The sequence below is a fragment of the Pelophylax lessonae genome (assembly GCF_965119305.1).
Source record: "Pelophylax lessonae genome assembly, chromosome: 6".
Lineage (NCBI taxonomy): Eukaryota > Metazoa > Chordata > Amphibia > Anura > Ranidae > Pelophylax > Pelophylax lessonae.
The window spans coordinates 244201730-244216292 of NC_138773.1; positions in this window are offsets into that span (position 1 = coordinate 244201730).

A 14563-nucleotide genomic window follows, 5' to 3' on the forward strand; every position below is an offset into this window, starting at 1 on the left:
CTTCCCCCTAACGACACTAGAAATATTCCAGGCTGCTGGTGCTGGGTATTAGGTTTGGCAACCTGTAGGTTCAAATCTTAAACACACAATCACATTAATGATAATAAGTGAGAGCAAGTAAATGACTTCCCATAAATTGAATTGGATGTGTATTTTGGCAAAGCAAGGATGTGCTGCATAAACTAATAACTGCACAATAAAACAAAACACACAATTCAGCAGAGGATATGTGAAAGCTTCACTAAGTAGATTGGTGCCAAATGTCTTTACAGAGCTTATCATTACTCTAATGGTATATAGAAATGGACTTTATGCTACTCTATGGATAAACTATCACCTTAGGCACATGCCCAGGAACAAGCATTGGCCTAGGGGGATATTTAAAAATTTGTTCAGTATCCCCAAAATAAATATTTAGATGACCTAAAAGACAACAGAAAAAGTTGTACAACTACAGCACTCGCTGATAAGAAGCATCTGCTATCTAACTTCTGTGGCCAGTTATTGAAAGATAGCCCTGGCCAAGGACCAGATTTACCATTAAAGTGATTGTAACACATCACCCTGTAAAACAACCCATTCAGTTTAAAATGTAAATGAAAAGCAAACATTTGTGTATAGATATAAAAAAAAAAAAATTATAAATACCTTTTTTTTTTCTCCTCTTTTATATGTGATCAAATTCCCTCTGTTCTCAGCTGCATAAGAGCTGGAGGGAGGAGAAGCAACAGCACACTGAGCTTCCCTGTGAAAAGCTGTGCAGCAGAGGCATTTTAGGACAAGTCTGATCATTGCAGGAGAGCAACCTGAGTTCCCAGCATAGCTAGAGAACTGATTACGGGGAGCTCTCCTATCTAGTGTGGTCAGTTTTTAACAGGAAAGCAGAGGGACAGCCAGGAACACCAGAGATTTTACACAAAGGATGCTATACAAAGAGAACCGGATACTTTTTTTATACAAGTACATGGTAAAGCAGGCACATATCAGGAATATGACATGCTAGGATAACAAACAGGCAAAGGGGAGTTTTTTTTCCTATATACAGTAGTTATCAGTGACAATTTTTTTCTCCATTATCATTGGAAATGAATTCATCTAATATAAATATATTTACATATAGGGGTAGACTAGGACTCCAGGGCCCACCCAAGAAAGATAGGTCGTGTGACCCACCTAGCTAACCTATCAATTTTTTTCAACCTGATACAACAACAACAGGGTTTCTCAACCAGGGTGCCATGAAACCCCCAGAGGTTGCTAGGGATTCCTTGAGTAATGAAAAATGTCTGCCTCCCAGATAAGTTCCCACTGACAACATTTATATTTTTAGCTATCTGTAAGGGGGATATTCTCCCCAGTGGCCACAAGTGTAAGGAGCATTCTTCCCACCGACCATTACACTAATGTATCATGAGTTATAGATATAGTAATGTTTAGTAGGGGCTCATTGAGACTGGAGAGTTACTTCAAAGGTTCTTCAGTGTTGAAAAGGTTGAGAAAGGCTAAACTACAATCAACATCCGACTACATTGCTTTTTGTTTTTTAAGCCATGACTTACATGTAATTTTTATCTTATTTATAAAGCAATTGAGCAAATATAATCAGAAAAATGATTCCCTCTGACTTCTATATTTTTGTGTTCCCGTGAACATTACCCAAGATGTAAGCAGTAAAATGACATATCCAGTCATTGGTCAATCAAGTATCAATAAGTATGATGAAGATGACCAGTAATTTGTCGTGCAAGTTTCGCTAAGTATGATGAGGATGATGACCAATTGGATGATGACCACTTTAATACAACAATTACATCTCTTTATCAAAATGGAACCATGGATAAAAAAAAAATAAAAATGTCATGCTGTATATGATGCAGTTTGTCCCAAGTATTAACATAGCAGTCTTTGTTTTTCTGAGTCTACCCTGTAAAATGGGAGTTGTATAACCTGTTGATCCTGCCAATAAGTGTGTTATTTCCTACCTTTTCCTAAAGCAGAACTACACTGTATCCAAGCACCACAAACCAAAGAGGCTCTTTAATGCATTATATATATTAAAAGCAAACTCACCCATCCATCCATGTCTCCATGCTTTATTTTGTTAAGAAATCACTTGGAAAAACAGCATTTCTGCCTGTGGCCACCTTGAGTAAGGGCAGATGATTCATGTAGCATTTACTTTCCGAAATCCACCTGCCCTTAGCTGAGGTATGCTGGCAGGAGGGTGTGTTCAGCTAAGAAAGCTCCTACTCCCCTCCTAAAGGCTCCATGGATTTATGATATCATTTGCCTATGCCTGGAAACCAGGAAGTAGATGTAGAAGTTTAGAACAGCCTTTTTCAACCAGGGTGCCCAGGCACCCTGGGGTGTCTTGAGATTTCTTCAGGGGTGCCTTGGCAAAATGCCTAAAAATTGCCCCACAAGTGTTTCATTGGGCCCCATTACAGCCTTCATGAGGGCAACTTAGCTGAGTGATAGAGAAAAATTTAGGGATAAGAGAAACATTGTAATACTACTGCCAGTACAAGTTTGCAAAAGTGTATTTGCTTTTGAAGAATAAATCACCTCTAATGTTGGGTGTCCTACGTGATTACTGCTGTGTTATGCAAAACTATTAGAATAATTTTTATATTTTAGAATGGGGTGCCTCAAGACTAATTTTTAAAGGGTGCATTGACTGAAAAAAGGTTGAGAAACCCTGGTTTAGAAAACAAGTTTAAAACAAGTAAATATAATATACTTTCCTATTTACTGTTGCTAGCAGCAAAACGATTAAAGCTAGGAAGTGCTGATTAAGAAAGTGAAGTTCACCTTTAACAGACCAAGTTGCCCAGCAAAAGTAGCTGTTAGTGTGTTAGGACAAACCATTTAACACTGGTAGCGGTACTTATACCTGTAGAGCCAGTTCACACTACCACGAACAGAAAGTCGCCCCATGAAGGAGTGACTTTTTAGCAGAGACTTGTAAGAGACTTAAATGATAGGTGACTTTGTCTGTGGGGAATGCCTGGCTAATCTTTTTCTTCTTCCTGGAAAGTCTGATCACAGTCGCTTGAAAATTAGATAAGGATCCGACTTAGAGGCGACTCCCATTGAAGTCTATGTGCACAAGTCGGATAGAGGTCGCCTTGAAGTAGTACAGGAACCTTTTCTGAAGTCGGAGCGACTTCAGTAGTGCATATTAAGACGGCTCTCATTCATTTACATTGAATTTGTAATGACAAGAGACTTGGAGCGACTTGAGGGCACACAAGTCGCGTCCCAAGTCGGAGTAGTGTGAACCGGCTCTTATCCTAAAAAGGAAAAAAAATGCTTTAATAACTGAAACAATAACTGAATAACTTAAAAGGTGTTAGGCTTTAATTTTATGTATAGTCCATCTAAATCTACTAGTCCATCTAACAATGCCCTCCCCACGGGTTTAAATGCTGCTGTCAAAGGGTGAAGTAAAGTGAAGAAGTGAGATAACCACTCAAAGACAGGAGTGTTGCTGGCCAGATAACCACAGCCAAATCATCATAGGATTGATAAACTGCAATATGCTTCATTTTTGTTCTTGGGTTTAGAAAAATGTTTAGCAGTCCTCAAGGTGTCAGGTAGGTTTTAGCCATGTCTCTCTAGTTAGAGTGAAGGAGAATATGCACATTTAACAAGGATGACATCATAAGCAAATGCTTAACTCAGCCTTTCTCAAGCTTTTCAACGTGGACGAACCCTTGAAAAAAAAATTTCAGGTCTCGGGGAATGACTATATTTACAATGAATGATACATTAGTGTGATGGTCAGTGGGAAGAATGCTCCTTACACTTGTGGTCATTGGGAAGAATTAACTTCTTACAGAGAGCTAAAAAGATCAATGGTGCCATTGGGAACTTATCTGAGATGCAGAAATTACTCATTGCTTAAAGAACCCCTAGCAACCTCTGGAGGAACCCTAGGGTTCCATGGAACCCTGGTTGAGAACCACCGGTTTAGCTGATATGCCATGTGTTAAGTAAAATAAGGAATTCTAAAAAATGACATCTTATCCAAGACCCTAATCTGCACTTTTACAATTTTCTTTTAAAAGACACTTGAGTGCATACAAAAGTAGGAAGAACTTTATGTACTACCAAAAGGTTTGCATATAGAACAGACTATGGTCATACACACTTGTACTGTATGTACAGCAGTTTTGGTCATACAAAATCCTTTAACAACAAGTGAGACTGTCACATGCTATACGTTTGACATCAGTAATGTCTTCATTCTCAACAAAATCATAATTATAATATTTTGAGTAGGTAGTGGTTTCTTTAGAGTTAGATAGTTTTCTTTGAAACCAAGAAATGTAATCTTAAGTAGAACAGAATCATCATCAGCCATCTGTGTTACAGTTTACAAAACTTAGGTAACAATGTCACTATGATCTGGCTAAATAAAGGTCCACGGGATATAGCTTGTTAACTTTTAGTCAGTCAATTATTGAGATTAGTTTAGGCTTTTCTGCTTCACTTAATAAAAAAGACGGCAGTCCAAAATCAACAAATCTCAGCGTTACCTGTCCAGAAGTACAGTGAAAGTGACCTACCCCCCCCCCCAGACAAATTCTACCATTCTTATTATGCCACGGGAGGTATTTTTTAGTTTTTGGTCAGCCAATTAGACTTTTCAACCTGATATTGAAACCACACTATGACTATTCTCCAGGCATTTATTTTCCTTGTGGCCCTTTCCTAAGGTAAATGGCTTTCAATTGCATTAAAAAAATGCTCCCTAAGGGTACTGCTTGAATTTGTAACAAATGATTCCATCCAGTGTGGTTAGGTTTAAAGATGAATCAGTGAGTTCCAATAGCTCCTGTTTTCTGCAGACAGATGTGCATTTGCCAACTCCTGTTGTTGTGCAAATTCTTCATGTTCTCTGATACACACAGGCTCATATTGACCTGCCAGAGCACCAGACAGTCCTCGGGTTTGATATGACTATGTGGATTTATATAGCGCAGCACTTTACAACTGATGGTAGACAGTACAAATACAATACAATTTAATACAGTAGGAATCAGAGAGCCCTGCTCCTTTAAAGCTTACAATCTAAGAGGGAGGGTTAAGAGATACAAGAGGTAATACCTGTAGGGGATGAGCTGAAGGAGAAAATAAAAGTACAGTTAAGTGGGGGCCAGATAGGCTTCTCTGAAGAGATGAGTTTTCAGGGATCGTCTGAAAGTGGACAGAGTAGGAGATAGTAGGACAGATTGGGGTAGAAAGTTCCAGAGGATGTAGGGAGAAACAGCAGAGCTCAACTGAGTGTAGTATGATTAGTAAAGTTCATCATTTAATGCCGGTAAAAAATGGAAACTCACAAGAAGTAAAACTGTGTCCCCCAAAGCATCTTGGGCAATGTAGCAATAGCCACCGCATTTCTCCGTTTCTTCCCAAGCGCCACTGCACACCCCCTTTATCTGTCCAGTTCCAGAGGATGGGAGATGCTCTGGAGATGTCCTGGAGGTGGGCGTGGGATGAGGTGACAAGGGAGCTGAAGAGCAAGAGGTCTTGGAAGAAATGAAGAGAACGATTTGGTTGGTATTTTGAGACTAAGTTAGTGATGTAGCTAGGGGCCAAGTTGTGGATGGCTTTGTAAGCTATTGTTAGCATCTTGAATTTAATTAGTTGGGTGAGTGGAAGCCAATGGAGGGATTGACAGAGAGGGGTAGCAGACACTGAATGGTTTGTAGGGTGGATGAGCCTGGCAGCAGCATCCATGATGGACTGAAGGGGGGGATAACCTATTTAAAAGTAAGCTAATGAGGAGGGAGTTGAGGCAAGAGATAACCAGGGAGTGAATTAGAAGCTTTGTGGTGACATTGGTTAGGAAGGGGTGTATCTTGGAGATGTTGTGGAAGTTGAGACGGCAAGCTTTGGACAGTGATAGGATGTGGGGCCGAAAGGATAGTTCAGAGTCAAGGATTACACCTAGGATCTTGGCATGGGGGAATGGGTTAGTTAGGTGCCTTTTTCTCTGCAACGAGCATCGCAACTCTGGCCCCACCGTGACACCATTCCTGTCAGTGAGCACTGTGCACAGCAGCTGCAGCAAGTGTTGTATGTACCTGACTGATGACTGCCAGCCCACCTTCCCTCCCTCTTTTTTCTACATCTGTGTCTTGCACATGCATACATGTACTTGTTAAATTTTCAAACTAGCAATAAAATGTGCAGGCCACAGCCAGACAGCAGCAGTCAATCATGGCACGTGTTAAATTTTTGTAGCATGTGCTGCATTGATGGTAATGACTTGGCTGTGGGGGGGGGGGGGGTGCTGAGATTTGTAGCCCCTCTCAATTGCCCCTCCCTTTTTTCCTAATATAGCTATCCACCATTCCTGTCCCTTTGCTTCTAATGCTCCAATTGCCTTCCCAAACCTGAAGAATCTCCCCACTATATGTATATCATGTATGTATGTATTCATAAAGAATTTATTAGAAAAAAATACAAAAGGATCTGCATAAAACAGGTGAACCTATAAGAAAGGTACTGCTTGGAGCCCCTAAGGCTGTTGCTTGAAAGCTCTAGTGTTGAAAAGAAATAACCATTTAACTGATCAAAAAGTTTTATTGTTTACATCCATATAAATTGTGACCAAGCAGTATGTTACATTATGTAAATTCAAGGGACCTGATCTGATACAGTTTCCTGAATTCTTGGCAGAGTTTTGTAACCCTAGATAAACATCTGGATGATAATACCTGCATGCACACTTTGTTTGATTCCCATGTACCCAAACCCCCCCAAAAATTAATGCAATATATTTTGCCAAGACCTGATCCCCCATTGTGTTGCCAGACTATGCCCCCTCTCATTTTCCATGGCACCCTTATTGCCAGTAAATTAGCCCACCATAATTTATAGCTAAGATTGAACTGATGCAAGTGGGAAGGAGTGGGTCAAAACACAGCATAGGGGTTGATTTACTAAAACTGGAGAGTGCAAAATCTGGTGCAGCTGTGCATGGCAGCCAATCATCTTCTAACTTCAGCTTCTTCAGTTAAGCTTTGGCAATAAAACCTGGAAGTTGATTGGTTCCTACGCAGAGCCGCACCAGATTTTGCACTCTCTAGTTTTAGTAAATCAACCCTAAAGTGAGCCAAAGTCCTGCTGTGCAATAATACATAGCAACCAAGCTGAGACAGCTTAGTATGGATAGACAAATGAAAGCTGAATTCTAATTGGTTGCTATGTGCTACTGCACTCTTATACTCATCAACATTTGCGAGTCCTTTAATAAAGCAGTTGTATTATTAATTATTAAACAAGCTTGTGTACTCTTGCAGTAAGTTGAAATATGATTGGTTGCTAAAATGTAATTTTCCAATCATCATTGCCCTTTGCACTGCTTTATGAAAACAAACCATTTTATTTCACATAATGTGTCTGATGCATGCTGCTAAGCTTTTGCATATAATAATGTATTGTGATCATTTACTGCTTTATGCTGAGATTAATTGTTCATACATTCTCTGTAATATATCCCCCTTTATGACAACTCTGCTCAGCTTTTATTAAGACCATTGTGGGTGATTGATTGTTACTCATCCAGAGGGGTGGCCACCATTCCATTATAAACACTGAAGAAGAAACTGACAGGCAGTCCTTGTTTACAGCTCCTATCAGTCAGACATCAGGACAATAAAGTAAAATAGATTGATGAGATGTTGAAAAGTCATTCACTCATTGTCCTAACATCAGAAAGATTGGCGAGTGCGATCGTCTCCCACCAGGAGCTACAACAACCACTGCCATGAAAAATGACAACTTAAATGACGCAGAGTCAAGGCAAGACTAGGCTCAGATATGGATAGGTATAAACAGTATGACAGTGATAATATATAAAGTAACAGGAATGCATATTTCAAATAAAGCAAATGGGTATCATTCATATCGTTGTCATTAAATTATTACAGACAAGGACCTAGATAAATAAAAACCTGTTGCTGTTTCAGAGTAAGGAATGCAAATCTGTAATAACTATAAATGTTACAAACTAAGAGCTGATATAAAAGGTAGGCACTTAGTAATTGCTAGTAAATCTAGTGTGTTCAATATTGCAGATGAAGGCTAAGATCTAGGTTGCCACCCCCTGCACCTTGCTATTTGTCAAGTCTCACTGACCAATAGTAAGGGGGAGTGTGGTGGGAGGTGGCAAATTAGTTGACTGGGTCTAATGATAGTGACTTGATGTGACACCGCCTGCAAAACTCAGTACACCAGTAAAACCAGTAAATATCGCATGTTTCTTTACTCTCTGGTCCATTTGTGAATTGGACTTAAAGCTTAACGCCACTTCAGTTGAGAAAAAAACATTTCCCTCTGGGTGATCTCTGTACATTGCAAGGATTCTACCTTTGTTGCAGATTCCTATCTTTTGTTATTCTGAAGAAATCCTTGTCTATTCCTCTGTGCCTCTGTGCTTAGTGAGTCTAATGGGAGTGGTTTCATAATTATCAATCAGCTGCAGCAGCTGCAGAGCACTAATGAGGAAATCTGCTGAGCCTGCATCCCTTTAGACCTTTTCCTATTGAGGGGATCTGACCAAAAATTACATTTTTTTTGCAAGGGATGTCTGAAATCTGACTTGTATCTTAGGCAGACTTCTGGGAAAATTGGTGAGCCAATCCCAGGAAATAATGTTTCTGGGGTCTGTACAGAACACCTCCAGGTAGCCATATTGCATTGCATTTTCATAAAATTACAGTGGCTGCAGATTGAAAGGGAAAGTAATTTTTAATAACGTTCAATTACAATATGATTTGTGTCACAATTGTATACTCTATATTATTTTCTCTTTATTTGCAATTTTTTTCCCCCATAAAAGTGTAGTTACCCTTTAAATAAGTGCCCAGATGTTAGCACTTTCTTTCATATCGTGTACAGTATTTTGAGGTTGATAGAGGCATTTATTTTTAGGCTCACTACTTTAGTGCCTAACATTTATAGTTAGGTCTCTTTCAGACGGCCGCTCCGCTGCGGGACTTTTTTTTTCCACGGAGCGGATGACATTTGTGTCATCCGCTCCGTGTGCCCGCATATCATCCCATCCATTTGCAGATGATATGCAGACATAATGTAAGTCTATGGCATTGCGGATGTCAGCGGATGACACCGCTGACATCCGATTTTCCTTCCTTTCCGTTTTTTGAATGGATGAAAAAATAGGGTTCTGTTCCGTTCCAAAAAACGGAACAGAACTGAAAGGAGGAAAATCGGATGTCAGCGGATGGTATTCCCCTGACATCCGCAATGCCATTGACTTACATTATGTCTGCAAATCATCCGCAAAAAAATAGGATGATTTGCGGACAAGCGGAGCGGCCGTGTAAAAGAGCCCTTACTACAGATAAACTTTAAAAGAGTATTTAGGATAAGAATAATTATTATTTAATTTTAAATAATATTATAATAATATTTAAATAATATTATAATTATTTAGGATAAGAATAACCAGCAAACACACACAATTCTTTTTTTTGTTAGTCACTGAACGAACTGCACGGGAAGTTACAATTTAGTGGTTCATATTTGTAGTTTGAACAGGGAAAGCCATGCTAATGAACTGAAATGCATTATGTGCAAAAGCTAGCTTGTTTAGCAACTAAAAAATGTTTCTAAACTCAGATTTACTGTCATTATGCAGCATTATACTACATTTAGCTTCCTTCTGTTACTGTACAACTGATATGTTTCAGTTCATGTTTTAAATTTTGATAGCTGCTTTCAGGTAATACAGGTAAGTCACAGGCCCTGACTGCCTTCTGGGATGTAATTTCTAATATTCTGTTATTCTATATTATATACCCCCCCCCCCCCCATCCCTCCATAATGTGAAGCCATGCTAGTCTTTCCATCTGGAAACCCAGTGATCAGTCTTTTGAAGTCTTTATAGGGAATATATGGTGCTTTTGTAAACATGTTCTTTGTTTACATACAATACGAATAAGCTTTAAAAATATATTTTTTCATTTTTTTCATTCATTGCTTCTTTTCTTAACCACTTTCTTACTGGGCACTTATACCCCCTTCCTGGCCAGGCCAATTTTCATGGAAACTGGAAGAAAATGAAAAAAAGGGGGGCGCACCGACCTAGTGCATGTGCATTACCACTAAAAACATTTATTAAAATAGTAAAACGTATAAAATATACTCACAAAACAGGTGTGAATAATACACACATTAACATAAGCAATAAGAAATCTCGAAGGTAGCCAGGACACTGCGTAATGCTGGATGGCATGCAGTGAGCCACATGGAGCTGCTGTGGCTGGGCTGATGCGTTTCGAGGGCGAGCCCCCTTCCTCAGAGCCAAGAAATGCTGCTGAACCCCACATTGCACAGGCAGGGGGCTAAACAGAGGCTGGCTCCACCCACTCCTGTCCCACCCCCCCAGAGGGGGCAAAGGTCGACAGGCAGGGGATGGTGGGACCACCCACCAATATCAGCACCATCCGCCCAACCCCCCAACTTTGGGAAACCGGAAGTGCAGGTGAATGCGTTCCACCGCATGCTGCGTCACTTCTGGGGGGCGGAGCCCACCCGCATCATGGACACACTCCTCTGGACTCCGTCAGTTCTTATTGCTTATGTCGATGTGTGTATTATTCACACCTGTTTTGTGAGTATATTTTATACGTTTTACTATTTTAATAAATGTTTTTAGTGGTAATGCACTAGGTCGGTGCGCCCCTCTTTTTTTTCATTTCTTCCAGTTTGTATCGGATACCCTTGGTCGAGAAGTGGCAGCAAGACCTTTAGTCATACCCGTCCGAGCCTGTTGGAAATATTCCTCTTTCTTCCATTATACTGCACTTGAGCGCAGGAGAATTGGACTACAATTTTCATGCAACACTGTACCCAAAATACATTTTTATAATTTTTTTCCACAAAAATAGAGCTCTCTTTTGGTGGCATATAACCACCAATGGGTGTCCCTGTAACAGATGTCCCTGTAACAGAAGAGGGTTACCAGCTTTCTGCTTTTCTCCTCACGCTGATCGTGAGGAGAAAAAAAGCTGATAACCAGTTTCTATCTACTTCTGTAATGAGCTGTCATTGGCTGACAGCTGATCACGTGGTAAAGGTCCTGCTGTTATTGGCCCTTTACCCTGTTTCATGACCAGCCGAGTCCGAAGGGGGTGCGCGAGTAGCGCGATCACAGGAGGACAGCTATAGCGCAGGCGGAAAGTGATTTCAATAAAAGTCTGGTACATTATACAAAAAGGCAGTAGTTTGCAGAGGTTAAGGTCAAATTGTACATATAACTGAATGGGTTGTTAGAGGAATGACTCAAGATATTCCCCCACCTCCATACAAACTTTCAGCCCCGGTTCACACTTGTGCGTGTGCGGGGTTCGCATTTAATATCGGAGCACACTGCTCCGACATTACATGCGATCGGCTGTGGGGTGCGAGTTTAGCCATACAGTTTGTATGGCTAAATTCGCACCGCAGCCGCAGCAAACACGCACAGGACCCTTTTTTCTAGCCGCATCGGGATCGGATCGCACAGCGGTTCACACTTGTGCGATCCGATCCTGTGCGAGCTGCACGATCGCACTGCGATATGCGATCAAACTGGGGGTGTCGTTAAGATTACATTGACACCCCCAGCGTATCGCATATGGCAGTGTGAACTGCCGGGGTGCGTGTGCGATGCGGGAACAGGCTGCGAATTCGCAGCCTTCCCGCATTGCATATATGTGAACCGAGCCTGAGTAAAAGAGAGACTATCTGAAGGTAAACAGCTTTTGCCATGCTTTCCATGTAGAAAGCCTATAATGCTCTATAACACCCTTCTCATAGTAAACATGTATTTTAAAGATGTAATATATATAGTAAAAAACAGTGGCTTAGCATGTCTGACTTAGGTCCTGAGTTCAAATCCCTGTCAGGAAACTACCTTCATAAAGTTTGCTGTTCTCCCTGTGTTTGCATGAGTTTCCATCAGGTACTCCAGAATGCTGATAAGTTAATTGGATCCTATCCAAATTGACCTTAGTATGTATACATGTGCAGTAGGGACCTTAGATTGCAAGCTCCTTAATAGCAGTAATTAATGTGAATGTACAATATAGGTAAAGGCACTCTATAACTACCCATAAAAAAATTAATAAAATAGTATAAATAGTAAAAATACCATTGACCCAAAATGATTACAGGTTCCATTTATACACTGTAATCTTAAGGCATTTCAATTGCTTTCTGCTTTCAGTGAGTAGACAATGTAGAGTATTATTAATTGCATTATTGTTATTATTAAAGGATTGTCACACCGAAAACAGCACGGCAGCTTTTTTACATAACTGTAAAAAAACATTTTTTTATTAGTGGGGTCGGTGGAATATTCAAGGTGGAAATCTATTTAAAATATGTAAATCTACATAAGGCTAAACCTTTTGTCTTGTTGTCTGTAACTTGGTATTTAATATTAGACCTACACAATAGCTGATTGCACTCTCTACCAGTATTCTTAAATCATTCCCATTAAACAAAGCCCAACATCACATTTTTACAAGTGGTAACACAAAGAAAACAAAATGCTTTACAATACAAAATATATTTACTATGCAGTCTGTGGACAAGCAAAAAATATGTAATTGTTTAATCTCATTCTTTTACTAGGCAAAATCAGTTCCTGTAAAAAAAAAAATTATCCAAAAATCTCTGTGTACATTGACACAGCCATTCAATAATTCTTAGGAGCTGGCTACATCAATCTTCTGCTACCGACCACAAACTGCCTTTGAAATACATAAGGACTAATGCTTATCATTTTTATTCCTGTTGATATATCTATTGCAGTGAACAGAGCTCTGATAAATTCTCATTGTCTGGCATTTCAAAATAAATGCTAAAGCTTGTGCTAACTTCATGTGGTGCTGGAAGTAAAATAACATAATAGCAATGGCTAAAAAATAAAATGCTGTCTAGTAAATAGAGAAGAAAATTCCAAATAAAATGTGCCATAAAATGTGTAAATGCGCTTTTAATTGTAGAAAGCTTGCCTTAGAATAGAAAAAGAATATATTTATCAGTAAATTATAATCTTGCTATTAAAGTGTTGATAATTGATGGTTGATTCAGATGATTTTAAAAAGTTATATGACTCATATCGTTGTTATTATTATTTATATATTTTTAAAAAATATAGGTTTTTATTGCGGTCTCTGTTCCCCGTGAAAAGATTTTCCTCACTTCTTGCCCCTATAGCACCCAAGGTATTTATTTTTTCCATCAAGTAAAGCACCCAAGGTATTTATATCCGCTAGAGTTTCTTTTTGTCCCTTATGGAGTGCATTCTTTTAATATTCCTGTAGAAAATCCAGTAATGAGCAAGTGGCACTATCACCAATCAGCATGTAACCCCATGTTATGAATTGGGCTCAGTCAGGATCCTTTTCATTGCCTAAAAAATCTTGTATGGCCTCTATGCAGTCTCGCCAATATTGCTCAGACTGCAGAGTTGTATAAAGTACTCGAAACTCATACTTGAGTAAAAGTACAAGTGTTCGATCAAAAAGTGACTTGAGTAGAAGTCCTCCCCCAGCTGCCAGGGGAGGGACGGCTCCAGGAAGAAGGGGGGCCGTAACTCAGGAAAGGTTAGAAAGGTTGTGGTAGTTGGGGACTCAATTATCAAGAGGACAGAGAGGGAAATCTGTAAAAAAGATCTCGTGAACCGAACAGTTTGTTGTTTACCGGGCGCCCGAGTTCGGCACATCGCAGATCTGGCAGACAGATTGTTGGGCGGGGCTGGGGATGACCCAGCGGTCATGGTGCACGTGGGCACTAATGACAAAGTTAAAGGTAGGTGGAGGATCCTTAAGAACGATTTCAGGGACTTAGGTAATAGATTGAGGAAAAGGACCTCCAAGGTGGTTTTCTCTGAAATACTGCCTGTACCTCGAGCCACACAGGAGAGGCAGAAGGAGCTTAGGGAAGTTAACAAGTGGCTGAGGAATTGGTGTAGGAAGGAGGGGTTTGGGTTCCTGGAGAACTGGGCTGACTTCTCAGTCGGCTACCGGCTCTTTAGTAAGGATGGGCTGCACCTTAATGGGGACGGTACAGCTCTTTTGGGGAGAAAGATGGCCACCGAGTTGGAGGGGCTTTTAAACTAGGAGACGGGGGGGAGGGCTCAGAAATAGAATCAGTCAGGAGGGAGCAGAGGACTGAAGGCAGTTGTAGGGTCAATAGCGACAGTAGGTCAACAACATCAATTGGCGGGTCTGTGCGGGAGAACAGCAGACCAAACAGAAATAAACAAAACCGCCAATCACGTTTAACTTCCGTAAAACTAAGAGGGGTATATGCTAATGCCAGGAGCCTAGCTAATAAGATGGATGAGTTGGACATGTTAGTACATGAGGAGGACATAGACCTTGTGGGAATAACGGAGACTTGGTTCGACCCCTCACATGACTGGCTGGCCAATATCCAAGGGTATTCGGTGTACCGGAAGGACAGGGTTGGTAAAAGAGGGGGAGGGGTATGTCTTTATGTCAAGAACAATATAAAGGTGCTAGAAAGGAGTGAC